Here is a 21,680-nt window from a genome sequence, read left to right as displayed (position 1 = left end):
AACCCCAACAAACACCTTCCCCTCAGACTCCCAACCCCAACAAATACCTTCCCCACAGGCACCCAGCCACAACAAACACCTTCCCCACAGACTCCCAACCCCAACAAATACACTCCCCACAGACTAACAACCCCAACAAACACCTTCCCCACAGACTCCCAACCCCAACAAATACCTTCCCCACACACTCCCAGCCACAACAAATACCTTCCCCATAAGCTCCCAACCCCAACAAACACCTTTCCCACAGACTAACAAGCCCAACAAACACCTTTCCCACAGGGTACCAACCCCAACAAATACCTTCCCACAGACTCCCTACCCTAACAAACACCTTCCCCACAGGCTCCCAACCCCAACAAACACCTTCCCCACTGTCTCCCAATCCCAATAGCTTCCTTCCCAACAGGCTCTCAACCCCAACAAACACCTACCCCACAGCACCCAACCCCAACAAATACCTTCCCCACAGGCTCCCAACGCCAACAAACACCTTCCCTTGAGGCTCCTTGCCACAACAAATACCTTCCCCACATGTTCCCAATCCCAACAAACACATTCCCCACAGGTTCCCAACAACAACAAACACCTTCCCCACAGGCTCCCAACCCCAACAAATACCTTCCCCACAGGCACCCGACGCCAACAAACACCTTCCCTTAAGGCTCCTAACCACAACAAATACCTTCCCCACATGTTCCCAATCCCAACAAACACGTTCCCCACAGGTTCCCAACAACAACAAACACCTTCCCAACAGCTCCAAACCCCAACAAATATCTTCTCCACAGACTCCCAACCCCAACAAATACTTTCCCCACAGACTCCCAACCCAAACAAATATCTTCCCCACAGACTCCCAACCCCAACAACCACCTTCCCCACAAGCTCCCAGCCCCAACAAACACCTTCCCCACAGGCTCCCAACCCAAACAAACACCTTCCCCACAGGCTCCCAACCTCAACAAACACGTTCCCCACAGACTCCCAACTCCAACAAATACCGTCCCCACACACTCCCAGCCCCAACAAACACCTTCCCCACAGGCTCCCAAACCCAACAAACACCATCCCCACAGACTCCAAGCCTCAACAAACACCTTCTCCACAGCTCCCAACCCCAAGTACCTTCCCCACAGGCTCCCAACCCCAACAAATACGTTCCCCACAGGCTCCCAAACCCAACAAACACCTTCCCCAAAGGCTCCCAACCCCAACAAATACCTTCCCCACAGGCTCCCAGCCCCAAAAAACACCTTCCCCACAGGATCCCAACCCCAACAAAGACCTTCCCCACAGGCTCCCATCCCCAATAAACACCTTCCCCACAGCTCCTAACCACAACAAACAACTTCCCCACAGGCTCCCAACCCAACAAATACCTTCCCCAAAAGCTCCCAACCCCAACAAACACCTTTCCCACAGACTAACAAGCCCAACAAACACCTTTCCCACAGGGTCCCAACCCCAACAAATACCTTCCCACAGACTCCCAACCCTAACAAACACCTTCCCCACAGGCTCCCAACCCCAACAAACACCTTCCCCACTGTCTCCCAATCCCAATAGGCTCTCAACCCCAACAAACACCTACCCCACAGCACCCAACCCCAACAAATACCTTCCCCACAGGCTCCCAACGCCAACAAACACCTTCCCTTGAGGCTCCTTGCCACAACAAATACCTTCCCCACATGTTCCCAATCCCAACAAACACGTTCCCCACAGGTTCCCAACAACAATAAACACCTTCCCAACAGCTCCCAACCCCAACAATTATCTTCTCAACAGGCTCCCAACCCCAACAAACATCTTCTCCACAGACTCCCAACCCCAACAAATACCTTCCCCACATGCACCCAACCCCAACAAATACGTTCCCCACAGACTCCCAACCCCAACAACCACCTTCCCCACATGCTTCCAGCCCCAACAAACACCTTCCCCACAGGCTCCCAACCACATCAAACACCTTCCCCACAGCCTCCCAACCTCAACAAATACCTTCCACACTGACTCCCAACCCCAACAAACACCTTTCCCACATGCTCCCAACACCAACAAATACCTTTTCCCAGGCTCCCAAATCCAACAAATACCTTCCCACAGACTCCCAACCTCAACAGACCCCTTCCCTACAGACTCCCAACCCCAACAAACACCTTCCCCACAGCTTCCAACCCCAACAAATATCTTCTCCACAGGCTCCTAACCCCAACAAACACCTTCCCCTCAGACTCCCAACCCCAACAAATACCTTCCCCACAGGCACCCAGCCACAACAAACACCTTCCCCACAGACTCCCAACCCCAACAAATACACTCCCCACAGACTAACAACCCCAACAAACACCTTCCCCACAGACTCCCAACCCCAACAAATACCTTCCCCACACACTCCCAGCCACAACAAACACCTTCCCCACACACTCCCAGCCACAACAAACACCTTCCCCACAGGCTCCCAATCCCAACAAGTACCTTCCCCACAGGCTCCCAAACCCAACAAACACCATCCCCACAGACTCCAAGACTCAACAAACACCTTCTCCACAGCTCCCAACCCCAACAAGTACCTTCCCCACAGGCTCCCAACCCCAACAAACCCTTCCCCACAGGCTCCCAACCCCAACAAATACCTTCCCCACAGGCTCCCAACCCCAACAAATACCTTCCCCACAGTCTCCCAGCCCCAACAGATTCCTTCCCAAGAGGCTCTCAGCCCCAACAAACACCTACCCCACTGCAACCAACCCTAACAAATACCTTCCCCACAGCTCCCAAACCCAACAAACACCTTCCCCACAGGCTCCCAGCCCCAACAAGCACCTTCCCCACAGGCTCCCAACCACATCAAACACCTTCCCCACAGCCTCCCAACCCCAACAAACACCTTTCCCACATGCTCCCAACACCAACAAATACCTTTTCCCAGGCTCCCAAACCCAACAAATACCTTCCCACAGACTCCCAACCCCAACAGACTCATTCCCTACAGGCTCCCAACCCCAACAAACACCTTCCCCACAGCTTCCAACCCCAACAAACACCTTCCCCACAGGCTCCCAGCCACAACAAACACCTTCCCCAAAGGCTCCCAACCCCAACAAATACATTCCCTACAGACTCCCAACACCAACAAATACCTTTTCCCAGGCTCACAAACCCAACAAATACCTTCCCACAGACTCCCAACCCCAACATATTCCTTCCCCATAGGCTCCCAACCCCAACAAACACCTTCCCCACAGGCTCCCAACACCAACAAATACCATCCCCACAGGCTCCTCGCCCCAACAAATACCATTCCCACAGGCTCCCAATCCCAACAAACTCCTTCCCCATGGTTCCCAACCCCAACAAACACCTTCCCCACAGCTTCCAACCCCAACAAATATCTTCTCCACAGGCTCCCAACCACAACAAACACCTTCCCCTCAGACTCCCAACCCCAACAAATACCTTCCCCACAGGCTCCCAGCCCCAACAACACCTTCCCCACAGGCTCCCAACCCCAATAAATACGTTCCCTACAGACTCCCAATCCCAACACACACCTTCCCCACAAGCTCACAGCCCCAATAAACACCTTCCAACCGGCTACCAACCCCAACAAACACCTTCCCCACAGCCTCCCAGCCCCAACAAATACATTTCCCTCAGACTCCCAACCCCAACAAATACCTTCCCCACAGGCTCCCAGCCCCAACAACACATTTCCCTCAGACTCCCAACCCCAACAAATACCTTCCCCTCAGGTTCCCAGCCCGAACAAACACCTACCCCACAGGCTCTCAACCCCAACAAACACCTTCCCCTCAGACTCCCAACCCCAACAAATACCTTCCCCACAGGCTCCCAGCCCCAACAAACACCTTCCCCACAGGCTCCCAACCCCGACAAATGCGTTCCCCACAGACTCCCAACCCCAACAAACACCTTCCCCACAAGCTCCCAGCCCCAACAACCACCTTCCCCACAGCCTCCCAACCTCAACAAATACCTTCCCCACTGACTCCCAACCCCAACAAACACCTTCCCCACAAGCTCCCAGCCCCAACAACCACCTTCCCCACAGCCTCCCGACCTCAACAAATACCTTCCCCACTGACTCCCAACCCCAACAAACACCTTTCCCACATGCTCCCAACACCAACAAATACCTTTTCCCAATCTCCCAAACCCAACAAATACCTTCCCACAGACTCCCAGCCCCAACAGACTCCTTTTCTACAGGCTCCCAACCCCAACATATTCCTTCCCCATAGGCTCCCAACCCCAACAAACACCTTCACCACAGGCTCCCAACACCAACAAATACCATCCCCACAGGCTCCTCGCCCCAACAAATACCTTCCCCACAGGCTCCCAATCCCAACAAACACCTTCCCCACAGGTTCCCAGCCCCAACAAACACCTTCCCCACAGCTCCCAACTCCAACAAATATCTTCTCCACAGGCTCCCAACCCCAACAAACACCTTCCCCTCAGACTCCCAACCCCAACAAATACCTTCCCCACAGGCTCCCAGCCCCAACAAACACCTTCCCCACAGGCTCCCAACCCCAACAAATACGTTACCTACAGACTCCCAATCCCAACACACACCTTCCCCACAAGCTCACAGCCCCAATAAACACCTTCCAACCGGCTACCAACCCCAAAAAACACCTTCCCCACAGGCTCCCAGCCCCAACAAACACATTTCCCTCAGACTCCCAACCCCAACAAATACCTTCCCCTCAGGTTCCCAGCCCGAACAAACACCTACCCCACAGGCTCTCAACCCCAACAAACACCTTCCCCTCAGACTCCCAACCCCAACAAATACCTTCCCCACAGGCTCCCAGCCCCAACAAACACCTTCCCCACAGGCTCCCAACCCCGACAAATGCGTTCCCCACAGACTCCCAACCCCAACAAACACCTTCCCCACAAGCTCCCAGCCCCAACAACCACCTTCCCCACAGCCTCCCAACCTCAACAAAAACCTTCCCCACAGCCTCCCAACCCCAACAAACACCTTCCCCACATGCTCCCAACACCAACAAATACCTTTTCCCAATCTCCCAAACCCAATAAATACCTTCCCACAGACTCCCAGCCCCAACAGACTCCTTTTCTACAGGCTCCCAACCCCAACATATTCCTTCCCCATAGGCTCCCAACCCCAACAAACACCTTCACCACAGGCTCCCAACACCAACAAATACCATCCCCACAGGCTCCTCGCCCCAACAAATACCTTCCCCACAGGCTCCCAATCCCAACAAACACCTTCCCCACAGGTTCCCAGCCCCAACAAACACCTTCCCCACAGCTCCCAACTCCAACAAATATCTTCTCCACAGGCTCCCAACCCCAACAAACACCTTCCCCTCAGACTCCCAACCCCAACAAATACCTTCCCCACAGGCTCCCAGCCCCAACAAACACCTTCCCCACAGGCTCCCAACCCCAACAAATACGTTACCTACAGACTCCCAATCCCAACACACACCTTCCCCACAAGCTCACAGCCCCAATAAACACCTTCCAACCGGCTACCAACCCCAAAAAACACCTTCCCCACAGGCTCCCAGCCCCAACAAACACATTTCCCTCAGACTCCCAACCCCAACAAATACCTTCCCCACAGGCTCCCAGCCCCAACAAACACATTTCCCTCAGACTCCCAACCCCAACAAATACCTTCCCCTCAGGTTCCCAGCCCGAACAAACACCTACCCCACAGGCTCTCAACCCCAACAAACACCTTCCCCTCAGACTCCCAACCCCAACAAATACCTTCCCCACAGGCTCCCAGCCCCAACAAACACCTTCCCCACAGGCTCCCAACCCCGACAAATGCGTTCCCCACAGACTCCCAACCCCAACAAACACCTTCCCCACAAGCTCCCAGCCCCAACAACCACCTTCCCCACAGCCTCCCAACCTCAACAAATACCTTCCCCACAGCCTCCCAACCCCAACAAACACCTTCCCCACATGCTCCCAACACCAACAAATACCTTTTCCCAATCTCCCAAACCCAACAAATACCTTCCCACAGACTCCCAGCCCCAACAGACTCCTTTTCTACAGGCTCCCAAACCCAACATATTCCTTCCCCATAGGCTCCCAACCCCAACAAACACCTTCCCCTCAGACTCCCAACCCCAACAAATACCTTCCCCACAGGCTCCCAATCCCAACAAACACCTTCCCCACAGGTTCCCAGCCCCAACAAACACCTTCCCCACAGGCTCCCAGCACCAACAAATACGTTCCCGACAGACTCCCAATCCCAACACACACCTTCCCCACAAGCTCACAGCCCCAACAAACACCTTCCCCACAGGCTCCCAACCCCAACAAACACCTTCCCCACACGCTCCCAGCCCCAACAAACACATTCCCCTCAGACTCCCAACCCCAACAAATACCTTCCCCTCAGGTTCCCAGCCCCAACAAACACCTTCCCGACAGGCTCCCAACCCCAACAAATACGTTCCCCACAGACTCCCAATCCCAACACACACCTTCCCCACAAGCTCCCAGCCCCAACAATCTCCTTCCTCACAGGCTCCCAGCCTCAACAAACACATTCCCCTCAGACTCCCAACCCCAACAAATACCTTCCCCTCAGGCTCCCAGCCCCAACAAACACCTTCCCCACAGGCTCCCAACCCCAACAAATACCTTCCCCTCAGGTTCCCAGCCCCAACAAACACCTTCCCCACAGGCTCCCAACCCCAACAAATACCTTCCCCACACACACCCAACCCCAACAAACACCTTCCCCACAGGCTCCCAACTCCAACAAATATGTTCTCCACAGACTCCCAACACCAACAAACACCTTCCCCACAAGCACCCAGCCCCAACAAACACCTTCCCCACAGACTCCCAACCCCAACAAATACCTTCCACACAGGCTCCCAACCCCAACAAACACATTCCCCACAGACTCCCAGCCCCAACAAATAACTTCCCCACAGACTCCCAAACCCATCAAATACCTTCCCCACAGTCGCCCAACCCCAACAAACACCTCCACCACAGGCTCCCAAACCCAACAAATACCACCCCCACAGGCTCTCAGCCCCAAAAATAACATCTTCCCCACAGGCTCCCAATCCCAACAAATACCTTCCCCACATGCTCCCACTCACAACAAATACGTTCCCCACAGGCTCCCAACTCCAACAAATTCCTTCCCCAAAGGCTCCCAACCCCAACAAACACCTTCCCCACAGACCCCCAACCCCAACAAATGCCTTCCTCACAGGCTCCCATCACCAACAAACACCTTTCCCACAGGCTCGCAACCCCAACAAATACTTTCCCCACAGTCTCCCAACCCCAACAAACACCTTCCCCACAGGCTCCCAACCCCAACAAACACCTTTCCCACAGACTAACAAGCCCAACAAACACCTTTCCCACAGGGTCCCAACCCCAACAAATACCTTCCCACAGACTCCCAACCTCAACAAACACCTTCCCCACAGGCTCCCAACCCCAACAAACACCTTCCCCACAGTCTCCCAATCCCAATAGCTTCCTTCCCAACAGGCTCTCAAACCCAACAAACCTACCCCACAGCACCCAACCCCAACAAATACCTTCCCCACAGGCTCCCAACCCCAACAAACACCTGCCCTTCAGGCTCCTAGCCACAACAAATACCTTCCCCACATGTTCCCAATCCCAACAAACACGTTTCCCACAGGTTCCCAACACCAACAAACACCTTCCCAACAGCTCCCAACCCCAACAAATATCTTCTCTGAGGCTCCCAACCCCAACAAACATCTTCCCCACAGACTCCCAACCCCAACAAATACCTTCCCCACATGCTCCCAACCCCAACAAATACGTTCCCCACAGACCCCCAACCCCAACAAACACCTTCCCCACAAGCTCCCAGCCCCAACAAACACCTTCCCCACAGACTCCCAACCCCAACAAATACCCTCCCCACAGACTAACAAGCCCAACAAACACCTTCCCCACAGACTCCCAACCCCAACAAATACCTTCCCCACACACTCCCAGCCCCAACAAACACCTTCCCCACAGGCTCCCAAACCCAACAAATACCTTCCCCACAGGCTCCCAATCCCAACAAATACCTTCCCCACAGGCTCCCAAACCCAACAAACACCATCCCCACAGACGCCAAGCCTCAACAAACACCTTCTCCACAGCTCCCAACCCCAACAAGTACCTTTCCCACAGGCTCCCAACCCCAACAAACACTTTCCCCACAGGCTCCCAACCCCAACAAATACCTTCCCCACAGGCTCCCAGCCCCAACTAACACCTTCCCCACCGGGTCCCAACCACAACAGATACCTTCCCCACTGCTCCCAGCCCCAACAAACACTTTCCCCACAGGCTCCCAACCCCAACTAACACCTACCCCACAGGCTCCCAACCCCAACAAACACCTTCCCCACAAGCTCCCATCCCAACAAACACCTTCCCCACAGGCGCCCAACCCCAACAAACACCTTCCCCACTGACAAACAAGCCCAACAACCACCTTCCCCACAGGCTCCCAACCCCAACAATCACCTTCCCCACAGGCTCCCAGCCCCAACAAACACCTTCCCCACAGGCTCCAACCCCAACTAACACCTTCCCCACAGGCTCCCAACCCCAACAAACACCTTCCCCACAAGCTCCCACCCCAACAAACACCTTCCCCACAGGCTCCCAACCCCAACAAACACCTTCCCCACAGTCTCCCAATCCCAATAGCTTCCTTCCCAACAGGCTCTCAAACCCAACAAACCTACCCCACAGCACCCAACCCCAACAAATACCTTCCCCACAGGCTCCCAACCCCAACAAACACCTGCCCTTCAGGCTCCTAGCCACAACAAATACCTTCCCCACATGTTCCCAATCCCAACAAACACATTTCCCACAGGTTCCCAACACCAACAAACACCTTCCCAACAGCTCCCAACCCCAACAAATATCTTCTCTGAGGCTCCCAACCCCAACAAACATCTTCCCCACAGACTCCCAACCCCAACAAATACCTTCCCCACATGCTCCCAACCCCAACAAATACGTTCCCCACAGACCCCCAACCCCAACAAACACCTTCCCCACAAGCTCCCAGCCCCAACAAACACCTTCCCCACAGACTCCCAACCCCAACAAATACCCTCCCCACAGACTAACAAGCCCAACAAACACCTTCCCCACAGACTCCCAACCCCAACAAATACCTTCCCCACACACTCCCAGCCCCAACAAACACCTTCCCCACAGGCTCCCAAACCCAACAAATACCTTCCCCACAGGCTCCCAATCCCAACAAATACCTTCCCCACAGGCTCCCAAACCCAACAAACACCATCCCCACAGACGCCAAGCCTCAACAAACACCTTCTCCACAGCTCCCAACCCCAACAAGTACCTTTCCCACAGGCTCCCAACCCCAACAAACACTTTCCCCACAGGCTCCCAACCCCAACAAATACCTTCCCCACAGGCTCCCAGCCCCAACTAACACCTTCCCCACCGGGTCCCAACCACAACAGATACCTTCCCCACTGCTCCCAGCCCCAACAAACACTTTCCCCACAGGCTCCCAACCCCAACTAACACCTACCCCACAGGCTCCCAACCCCAACAAACACCTTCCCCACAAGCTCCCATCCCAACAAACACCTTCCCCACAGGCGCCCAACCCCAACAAACACCTTCCCCACTGACAAACAAGCCCAACAACCACCTTCCCCACAGGCTCCCAACCCCAACAATCACCTTCCCCACAGGCTCCCAGCCCCAACAAACACCTTCCCCACAGGCTCCAACCCCAACTAACACCTTCCCCACAGGCTCCCAACCCCAACAAACACCTTCCCCACAAGCTCCCACCCCAACAAACACCTTCCCCACAGGCGCCCAACCCCAACAAACACCTTCCCCACTGACAAACAAGCCCAACAACCACCTTCCGCACAGGCTCCCAACCCCAACAATCACCTTCCCCACAGGCTCCCGACCTCAACAAACACCTTCCCCACAGACTCTTAGCCTCAACAAACACCTGCCCCACAGGCTCCCAACCCAAACAAATATCTTCTCCACACTCTCCCAACCCCAACAAATACCTTCACCACAGGCGCCCAATCCCAACAAACACCTTCCCCACAGACACCCAGCCCCAACAAACACCTTCCCCACAGGCTCCCAACCCCAACAAATACCTTCCCCACAGTCTCCCAGCCCCAACAGATTCCTTCCCAAGAGGCTCCCAGCCCCAACAAGCACCTTCCCCACAGGCTCCCAACCCCAAAAATACCTTCCCCACAGGCTCCCAGCCCCAACAAATACGTTCTCAACAGACTCCCAATCCCAACACACACCTTCCCCACAAGCTCACAGCCCCAACAAACACCTTCCCCACCGGCTCCCAACCCCAACAAACACCTTCCTCACAAGCTCCCAGCCCCAACAAAACATTCCCCTCAGGTTCCCAGCTCCAACAAACACCTTCCCCACAGGCTCCCAACCCCAACAAACACCTTCCCCTCAGACTCGCAACCACAACAAATACCTTCCCCACAGGCTCCCAGCCCCAACAAACACCTTCCCACAGACTCCCAACCCCAACAGACTCCTTCCCTACAGGCTCCCAACATATTCCTTCCCCATAGGCTCCCAACCCCAACAAACAGCTTCACCACAGGCTCCCAACACCAACAAATACCATCCCCACAGGCTCCTCGCCCCAACAAATACCTTCCCCACAGGCTCCCAATCCCAACAAACACCTTCCCCACACGTTCCCAGCCCCAACAAACACCTTCCCCACAGCTCCCATACCCAACAAATATCTTCTCCACAGGCTCCCAACCCCAACAAACACCTTCCCCTCAGACTCCCAACCCCAACAAATACCTTCCCCACAGGCTCCCAGCCCCAACAAACACCTTCCCCACAGGCCCCCAAGCCTAACAAATACGTTCCCTACAGACTCCCAATCCCAACACACACCTTCCCCACAAGCTCACAGCCCCAACAAACACCTTCCCCACAGGCTCCCAACCCCAACAAACACCTTCCCCACAAGCTCCCAGCCCCAACAAACACATTCCCCTCAGACTCCCAACCCCAACAAATACCTTCCCCTCAGGTTCCCAGCCCCAACAAACACCTTCCCCACAGGCTCCCAACCCCAACAAACACCTTCCCCACAGGCGCCCACCCCAACAAACACTTTCCCCACAGGCTCCTCGTCCCAACAAATACCTTCCCCACAGGCTCCCAGCCCCAACAAACGCCTTCCCCACAGCTCCCAACCCCAACAAACACCTTCCCCTCAGACTCCCAACCCCAACAAATACCTTCCCCACAGGCTCCCAGCCCCAACTAACACCTTCCCCACAGGCTCCCAACCCCAACAAATACGTTCCCCACAGGCTCCCAGCCCCAACAAACAACTTCCCCACAGGCTCCCAACCCCAACAAACACCTTCCCCACTCACAAACAAGCCCAACAACTACCTTCCCCACAGGCTCCCAACCCCAACAACCACCTTCCCCACAGGCTCCCGACCTCAACAAACACCTTCCCCACAGACTCTTAGCCTCAACAAACACCTGCCCTACAGGCTCCCAACCCAAACAAATACCTTCTCCACACTCTCCCAACCCCAACAAATACCGTCCCCACAGGCTCCCAACCCCAACAAACACCTTCCCCACAGACTCCCAGCCCCAACAAACACCTTCCCCACAGCTCCCAACCCCAACAAACACCTTCCCCACTGGCTCCCAACCCCAACAAATACCTTCACCACAGCTCCCAACACCAACAAACACCTCCCCTCAGACTCCCAACCCCAACAAACAACTCCCCACAGGCTCCCAACCCTAACAATTACCTTCCCCACAGGCTCACAACCGCAACAAATACCTTCCCCACAGTCTCCCAGCCCCAACAGATTCCTTCCCAAGACGCTCTCAGCACCAACAAACACCTACCCCACTGCACCCAACCCTAACAAATACCTTCCCCACAGCTCCCAAACCCAACAAACACCTTCCCCACAGGCTCCCAACCCCAACAAACACCTTCCCCCAGGCTCCCAACCCCAACAAATACATTCCCTACAGACACCCAATCCCAACACACACCTTCCCCACAGACTCCCAACCCCAACAAATACCTTCCCCACAAGCTCCCAGCCCCAACAAACACATTCCCCTCAGACTCCCAACTGCAACAAATACCTTCTCCTCAGGTTCCCAGCCCCAACAAACACCTTCCCCACAGGCTCCCAACCCCAACAAATACGTTCCCCACAGACTCCCAATCCCAACAAACACCTTCCCCACAAGCTCCCAGCTCCAACAATCTCCTTTCCCACAGGCTTCCAGCCCCAACAAACACATTCCCCTCAGACTCCCAACCCCAACAAATACCTTCCCCTCAGGTTCCCAGCCCCAACAAACACCTTCCCCACAGGCTCCCAACCCCAACAAATACCTTCCCCACACACCCCCAACCCCAACAAACACCTTCCCCACAGGCTCACAGACCCAACAAATACCTTCCACACAGCTCCCAACCCCAACAAACACCTTTCCCATAGGCTCCCAACCCCAACAAACACCTTTCCCATAGGCTCCCAACCCCAACAAATACCTTCCCCACAGTCTCCCACCCCCAACAAACACCTTCTCCATAGGCTCCCAACCCAACAAATACCTTCCCCACAGACTCACAACCCCAACAAACACCTTCCCCACAGGCTCCCTGCCCCAACAAATACCTTCCCCACAGGCTCCCATCCCCAATAAACACCTTTCCCACAGCACCCAACCACAACAACCAACTTCCCCACCGGCTCCCAGCACCAACAAACACCTTCCCCACAGCTCCCAATCCCAACAAACAACTTCCCCACAGGCTCCCAACCCCAACAAATAACTTCCCCACAGGCTCACAACCCCAACAAACACCTTCTCCACAGGCTCCCAACCACAACAAACACCTTCCCCACAGGCTGCAGGCCCCAACAAACACCTTTCCCTCAGGCTCCCAACCCCAACAAACACCTTCCCCACAGTATCCCACTCACAACAAACACCTTCCCCACAGGCTCCCAACCCGAACAAATGCCTTCCCCACAGGCTCCCAGCCCCAACAAATACCTTCCCCACAGTCTCACAACCCCAACAAATACCTTCCCCACAGGCTCCCAACCTCAACAAACACCTTCACCACAGGCTCCAGGCTCCAACAAACACTTTCCTCATAGGCTCCCTACCCCAACAAACACCTTCCCCACAGGCTTCCAACCACAACAAATAACTTCCCCACAGGCTCCCAGCTCCAACAAACACCTTCCCCACAGGCTCCCAGCCCCAACAAAACACCTTCCTCACAGGTTCCCGACCCCAACAAACAGCTTCCCTTCAGGCTCCCACCCACAACAAACACCTTCCCCACAGGCTCCCAGCCCCAACAAACATCTTCCCCACAGGCTCCGAGGCCCAACAACCACCTTCCCCACAGGCTCCCAGTCCCAATAAGCAGCTTCCCCACAGACTTCCAGTACCAACAAGCAACTTTGAAACCACAGAAGCCGAACAGAGAAGCTGAATTGGGAAGCCAAATCTCGAGCATCTTAGAAACAATGACCATCCGAGAGGGGAGAAACCAAACCAAGTGGTATCCAAAGAAAAGCTTCCAAACATGGCACTATTCTGAACCAAGAGAAAGTGAGGTCTGCAGATGCTGGAGATCCACCGAGGATATGCAGGTCATTGGACTCATCCACCGCCAAACCACAACAACCCGACGGTCGGAGGAGGAGCGTCTTATCTTCCGACTGGGAACCCTCCAACCGCAGGGGATGAACTTGGACTTCACCAGTTTCTTCATCCCCCCTCCCCCCACCTTGTCTCAGCCGGATCCCTCCAGCCCGGCACCGCCTTCCTGACCTGCAGTCTTCTTCTTGACCTCTCCGCCTCCATCCTACTCCGACCTATCACCCTCACCTTGACCTCTTTCCACCTATCACATTTCCAACGCCCCTCCTCCAAGTCCCTCCTCCCTACCTTTTATCTTCTCCTGCTGAACACTCTCTGCTCATTCCTGAAGAAGGGCCCGTGCCCGAAACGTCGAATCTCCTGTTCCCTGGATGCTGCCTGACCTGCTGTGCTGTTCCAGCAATAAAATGAACCAAGAGATCCAACAGCAAGAGCCTCAACAGTCAGCTGTACTTCCAAATGCATCTTTCCCAGTGGTGAGCTTTAATCTCCCGAGACCTCAAAGTTTTCTACTGAGCTAGCAGGCAGTGGAAGGCGGGATGTGACTGTGCCTGGGACCCTAAGCATAGGAAGACTGATGAATGTTTCTGTGATTGAAACTGTTATTTACATTCTAATTGTGTTTAATCAGGGTTTAATTTAATATTGTATTTAATTACTGTTCTCTGCTTAATGTCAAATTCACTATTTGCTGCATTTATCTTTATCTCTCATATTATACTTATCTTTTGTGTTTTAAATGAACACAAAGATTCTTTTGCCCTGAAACACCCATCTACTGCCTTCTTCATTTCACATCCCCTAAAAAAGTCAGGTGTCAAGAATCTGGGAGTGAGTTGAAGCTCATAAAAACAGCAAATTACTGAGTGTAAACCAGAATCCTACAATGCCTGGAACAATTCCCCTCAGTTGCTCTCTCTGATGCTGCATGCACTTACGCTATCTCCTCATTCACTCAGTACACATTCACACCTACTCCATCTGCCTTAAAGCTTGCTCTCTCTCATTTCAGGAGGAAAGCAGACTCAACGTAATTGGTGGGCTGCCCAACATTCTGCTCCTCATCCCTTAGATGGAGACTGACTTTGACCACCTTGAATGAATGAATAATTGTGTCCAAGCTGCTGAACTTATATTTAAAGCTGTCCTTCTCTCTGCTGCTGGGACCCCTGAGTAAAGGTTATCCTCCTTGTCTTGTTTGAGGCCTGCTAATAACCATGATAAGCCACGTCTTTTGTGCCTGCACTCAATGACAAGGCAAGACAAAAGGAATATCTCTGGAAGAAGGTTCAAAGTGCAGAAATACAAGTTAGCAATGCTATGGGCATCCAGGTAGTTCACTGAGAATGACTGAAGAGCATAGAGATGCAGCTTAGTGTGGTATGTTACAACACAGATGAACCTCCCGCTAAATTTAAACCAGCAACACAGAGACGATTTATCCCATGTAGTAATTTGTGAAAATTCGAGAGGCTAAGCACTATTCCAAAGGTCACTTTAAAGTAAACCTTAATAACTTTATTTCTTAAAGTATAACAAAGAATAATTAACTAACAACTATTTACAACTCCTTCCTCTAACCTATCTTTTACTTTCCCTTCTATAATACTCGTCCGTTAAAGCCCCCAATTAAGATTTACCAAAAATTCAAATTTCAAAACCAGCCAGCTTTATATCTGTCTTCTTTTCTTCTTCTTAGGGATTTCTGTTTCACAGGTCATTGATCGATAAAGGTACCTTTAAGAGAGTTATTCTCCTGGCAGTCTGCATGTGTTGATGGATTGGCAGTTCCTCCTCAACTTTTTAATTTTCACTGGTCTTGTACCCCAAAGCATCGGATTGTGTCATTGGCTTTTAAGGTTGTCAATACACTATACTCAAACTTGGTTGGAGTTTGAGTATTTTTCGGGGTATAATTTAAACTGATTGGCCTCATTTGAATTTGTCTTTTTGTTCCAGGCAACCAGCTATCCTAGCTGCTGGACCAAAAGGATACATTGTATCTTGTTCAGAGCACTTGATGCTGTCAGGTAGTTTTGCTAGCTTTAACTTTCTTAAAGGTACAGTACACCCACATCTTCATAATAGGTGCATGAGCTGTCCATCAGTGTCCTTGCAGTAACATTACAATGATAGTTACTGGTGGAGTCCGAGGTGCAATATTGAAGTGCAGAAGTGTCCTTTCAGTCGATCAGAGAGGTGTCACGATAGTTCTAGGTGGTTGGCACATATCGGATAGCAGTGTTCATGAATACGGGTTCATACAATCTGTGCTTGTGGAGGATCCCCTTAGATCTTGGTTCCCAGGGTCCAACATGCAGATCCTTCAGAGCAAGCAGCAGCACCCTGATCTAGTTTCTGTGTTGAGTTTTCATGATGTCTAACCTGTTTAGGAGGTTTGGTAAGATGGGAAGCTGAATGTTAATAAGGCGGTTTGGACCATCACAAGGCATTTAACAAGCAATAACCCTCCTTAATTGGAAATTCACTGCTACCGAGAGAGAAACTCATAGAGCCACTCAGCAAAAACATAAAAGCTGGAAAAATATGTTCCCAACACTGAGACCAACCTCATGGACATCTAATCCAATTCTGTCACTAATCTTGATGTAACCTATGGAACTTAGACCCTATAAGATTACACACAGTTTTAACCCTTTACCACTTACGTTTTCACTAAAAACAGCTCTTACTGAAAATAATGGGAATTTCTCAAAATTCATTACAAATGTAAGTTAGTGTGGTTTACTCAAAAATGAATTTCTGCAAAGTATTAATTTAACTATAGTAGATACAATTTTTCATTAGGAATAATGTACAACTTCAACAATTCAATCTAATTTTATGATCAATCCCTTGGTCCTTCAATGTGAGGTATTAAATCATTGAAATTATTAAATTTTGATTTTGGATCTTATTTATTGTCTTGTCTTATTGGGCATGGAGGGATCTTTGTTTTTGCTACTTTGTTTTTGCAAAATGTGCCTTGTGTAACTCAGGTAGTTCCTGTGCAGGAAACCTTGCAGTTTTCATATCATTGTCAGCTTCAGTGATAGTTGTGTGCTAAGGTGCTTTGATCAATAATGGGTTCTATAACAGTCTGTCAAGAAATGCTTCTTCCTTGAACATCAGAGGTGAAAGATTTCATGCAAACAAAACCAGTTTAAAGAAATATCCTCATGCTCTATCCATCAACTTATTCAATACTTTTATTGATTGTCAGCCATATTTTAAAGTTATATTATCTGTGTCAAAGTTGCTGTTCAACTTTTTGATATGGGTTGGTTTAGTACAATTATTTATTCAGTTACTTGCTTAGTAATTAGGAATTTGATTGTTTCCAAAAAAAGCCATTTTATCGAAGCTTTTCATCTTGCTGTCATCTGGCCCATTCACAATTAAAAAAATGGAAGACAATATTTATATTATGTGAGAGGATAATGCTGAATGTTTGGCATGTTGGCTCTGATTGGTAGAAGTATTACTATGGGGAGTGCATTAGGAAATGATAACTTCAGTTAACTGCCAAGCTGTGTTTAAACTTTAAATCAGCTTAGGCTGACTCTGATTGGTCAAGACACGACCCTGATAAATGAGTCAAAGAATGATTGTCACCTATTTTGTTAAGTTGAAACAAACACAGTGTGTACATGTTTTTTTTCTGTCTCCACACAACAGTGTTCATGTGTTAATATATATTGCTTCCAGCACAAATATATGCCACTCTGTGGGCCTGATTGTCAATTCTAGATTGATTAATTGTATAGTTCTTCGAGTAAAACAAAACTTGGCAAGTTAATTAATTAAAGTAGTCCTTTATCAATACTACTACACCAAGAACTCTTAGAATTATAGAATCACAGAGCGCAGAAGAGGCCCTTTGGCCCTTCAAGTCTGGGCTGCCAAAAATATACTACTACCTACACTAGACCCATAGGTTTGAATGTTACAACATTTCAAATGTTCATCCAAGTACTTTTTTTAAAGATTGTGAGGTTTCCTGCCTCGACTACCCACCCAAGCAATGCATTCTAGAACCCTACCACTCTCTAGGTGAAACCACTTTCTTTCTCAAACTCCCTCGAAACATCTTGCCTTTCACTTTAAAATTACGCTCCCTTGTTATTGAACCGCTAACTAAGCTGCTTTTTATTCATCCTGTTGATGCCCCTCATAATCTTATACACCTCTATTGCCCCATGCCCGCAACTTCTCCAGTTCAAAAAAAGAAACCTGAGCTTATCCAGCTTCTCTTCAGAGCTGAAATGCTCCATTCCAGACAACATCCTGGTAAATTATCTTTGCACCCCTTTTAGTGTAATCCCATCCTTCTTATACTGTAATGTCCAGAACTGCATACAGTATTCCAGATATGGTTTTATTTAAATTCTGTACAGCTCCAAAATAACCACCCTGCTCTTATAATCCATGCCACCACTAATAAAGGCAAGCAATCCATTTGCCTTTTTAACTATCCCATTAACAGTCCTGCAACCTTCAGGGATCTGTGAAAAAGCACCCCAACATCCCTCTCTTCCTCTGAATTTCCTACTGCACTGACATTCATTGAGTACTCCCTTGTCCTATCCAGTTTTCACCTCACATTTATTAGAGTTAAATTTGATCTGCCACAGAGCTGCCAATCTAACCAATCCGTTTATATCCTCCTGTCACCTAACACTGTCCTCCTCACTGTCAACCACCCAGCCAATTTTTATGTCATCTGCAAACTTACTTGTCATCACTCCTACATTCTCATCAAGTATGAGAAATCAGACAGAACCACATTGAAACCAACTTCTGAACTATGTCCCTGATGATGACAGAGGAGCACTCGAGTGTGAATGGTACTTTCTGACTTAGATCTCCGGGATTGCTGTGGAACTGGTATTTAAACATGGCTCTGGCTGCATGAACATTGCAGAATCCCAGCTGCAGCAATCACTTCAACCTTCCATGCTGCACGATTCCAGAGAGGCCAGTTGCATAATTAATGATCAGAAGAGTGGAAGACTACAAGAGAAACATTGACATGGGGCATGGTGAACTGCCAATCAGAAATCTCAGTTCAAAACCACTTTGCAAAGAAAACAGTAAGAAAGTTCAGCCCACATTTTTTTCATGCTGCGAGTTTATTGCTTATACCATATAAACAGTTCTCTTCCAGTCACAGCTGTTCTCCTTTTTTTCGGTATTTTGGAATCATGTTGTTCAGACAAGCAATGACAAGCATCCATGGTAAATGGACATGAACACAGACATTCAAGCACAGAGGTAAAGACTATTGCTGAATCAAATGTTTTTTAAAAAATGAACCTGTTACAATAACATTTTATGACATATGTCTTGGCAGGGATAAACTTGATCCAAGACATTCTCACACAGAGGTAGGGACTATCGCTGAATCACATGTTTTATTAAAAATGAACCTGTTACAATAACATTTTATGACATGTGTCTTGGCAGGGGTAAATTTGATCCAAGACCTTCTCACATAGAGGTAGGACTACTACCACTGCAGCACAAGGCCCCCTTAGTTTACCCTTTGTGTAAACAGACATCAATTAACAGCAATAACCTATTAATGACTTGCTGTATTAATGTTCATCAGAACCCAAGTTTATCAGCTTTTAGTTCAAAACACCTTCTCCATATCCTTTCTCTGGTGATCATAATTTTTTAAAGTTCCTTTCCCCATTTTACCTCCTGACTTTCACTTAGTTCTGGGATCTTATCTGTAGCTCCTGCAGTGAAGTCAGTTTCAAAATGCTTGTTTGATTCATCCAACATCTTTATTTTCCATTATTAATTTCCCAAACTGACTCATTAGAAGACAAATATTCACTTTACTTTCCCTTTTTAAATACCCATAGTAATTCTTGCTGTCTGTTTTTATACTTCTAGATAGCTTTCTCAATACTCTATATTTTCTCTGCTTAACATTTTTTTTCATTCTTTGCTGTCATTTGTATTTTGTTCCTTCTTTGACCTTGCACTTGCCTTTACAGTATTAATGCTTTTGCTTACTATTTGATTCTATCTTTCATTTCCTTAGTTAGTCATGGATTGTTTGCCTTCCCCTCTATACTTTCTTGCCATGTGGGTGTACTTTTTCTGAGTATTCTTGAATAACTCCTTAAACGGCTGCCATTGGATCTCGACTGACCTATCTCTTAACCTAATCTTCTAATTCACTCCAACCAGTTCTGTCTTCATGCTCTTATAATTGCTGTTATTTAATTTGAAAACACTAGGCTTACATTAACTCTACTCCTCTTCAAACTTAATATGAAATTCAATCGTATTATGATCACTGCCACCTCAGGGTGCCTCTATTAACAGATAATTAATTAATCCAGCATTTTGCACATTATTAGCTATAGTAAAGACTGCTCTTTGGTTGGCTTTGGAAAGTGTTACTTTAAGAGACTGTTCCAAAAGCATTTATTTATTCTTACTCTCTGCCTTCTGTTAGTCAGACAATCCTCCATCCATGCCAGTATCTTGTCCCGAACACCATAAGTTCTTACCTCATTTAGTAGCTTTTATTGATGCAGTCTTGCCGGATTGAAGGGCCTCTTTTATACAGTATGATTCTGAGATTCTATGATTATACCAATGCAATAATTAGTTCAGGTTTTGAAGATGGACTAAATCTGATGTTGGATACAACTGTAGTAGTCAATCATTTTAGTTGCAGGACAATTTTTCAAATCAATTACCATTCACAACTCATTTAAATTATATTGTACAATAAATAGATCATGAAATACATGCATGCCAAAAGAGTTTTATAATGCTTTTAAATTAGCTCATATTTATTTGATGATATTTACTTACACTTTATCTACAGACATCGGGAGGATATTGCAATGTTGGAGCCTTGTATTTTGTTCATGACGTTAAACCAGAAGCCAATTTGATTGTCGGTGGGGGCAAAAGTTCCTATGGCAAAAGAAGTGCAGGGGAATTATCTCCAATGTCCTGGCCAATATTTGCCCAACAATCTATATTACAAAATAACAATTTTGGGCTGTTCTCATTTTGCTGTTTGTGGGACTTGCTGAATGTAAGTTAACTGCTGCATTTCCCAACATTCCAACAGTGTCGAACTTCTGCCGGTTATGAAGAAAAGTAGAAAATGCATGTTTTCATTCTGTGTGCTGAGGTTCAACAGCAAACCCAAAAATATTTACAACATTGGCATCCAGCGTCCTGATTGGCTCAAGCATTTGCACAAAAACATGAAAAAAAATGCAGGTGCTTTGAAAATGGGATTTAAAAAGCCAAAACTTAAAAAAAAAATGAAGTAACATTTTAAAATATTATGGTTACAATGCTGATTTAGTGCCTATGAAGTGCAATTGGCTATTTCTTGAAGACTGAAAAGGCTGGATAGAAAATAAAACTGAAAATTCAAATACGAATTCTGAATTGATACTTGCAGCAATTAAAAATGCAGTCATGATTTACCAATTTATTTTTGAATTGCAGTTAGACCCAGTGAATGCTCCTGAAAGCTAATGTGTGATGTAATTTTCAGTCGCGAATAATAACTGGAATCTGAACAACCTCAATATTATAAACATGTTCTCCCTCTCCCTATCCTTACACCCCAGCCTCGGAATGAACAGTTTGTATACATCCTCAAAATTAAGATTGACACAATTTTTCAAAGATTCTGAACTCGGAATTCTTCCAAGGGGTGAGGAGGAGGAATGGGGAACTAAACATCTCTCACTAGAGTGCACACTACATTTGTGTGTCAGCACATATTGCACAGTCTGGTGCTGAGTGGATATGTCAGCTGCCCATTAGACCACACTAAAATAGAATTGCTGCGAGCTCAAAGCATGAAGCATGATATTAGATAAAGTGATGAAATTTCACTC

At 49.0% G+C, this 21,680-nt stretch overlaps 1 long non-coding RNA gene across 1 annotated transcript in view; it reads right to left on the bottom strand.

Annotated features, from left to right (window-relative positions):
- Positions 1 to 21,680, bottom strand: part of LOC122539284 (uncharacterized) — a 49,607-nt gene that overhangs the window by 25,548 nt on the left and 2,379 nt on the right. Inside the window, exons 2-3 of the long non-coding RNA XR_006309019.2 lie at positions 20,629 to 20,733; positions 20,319 to 20,392 (exon numbers count right to left, since the gene is read on the bottom strand). This is a non-coding gene — a long non-coding RNA (uncharacterized LOC122539284). The remainder of the gene's footprint in view (positions 1 to 20,318; positions 20,393 to 20,628; positions 20,734 to 21,680) is intronic.

The sequence above is a fragment of the Chiloscyllium plagiosum genome, unplaced genomic scaffold (genome assembly GCF_037043375.1).
Source record: "Chiloscyllium plagiosum isolate Xiang-an unplaced genomic scaffold, Cpla_swu_hap1 HiC_scaffold_2, whole genome shotgun sequence".
NCBI lineage: Eukaryota > Metazoa > Chordata > Chondrichthyes > Orectolobiformes > Hemiscylliidae > Chiloscyllium > Chiloscyllium plagiosum.
The sequence above is the reverse complement of the archived record's forward strand: the minus strand, read 5'-3'. Positions and strand labels throughout refer to the sequence as shown.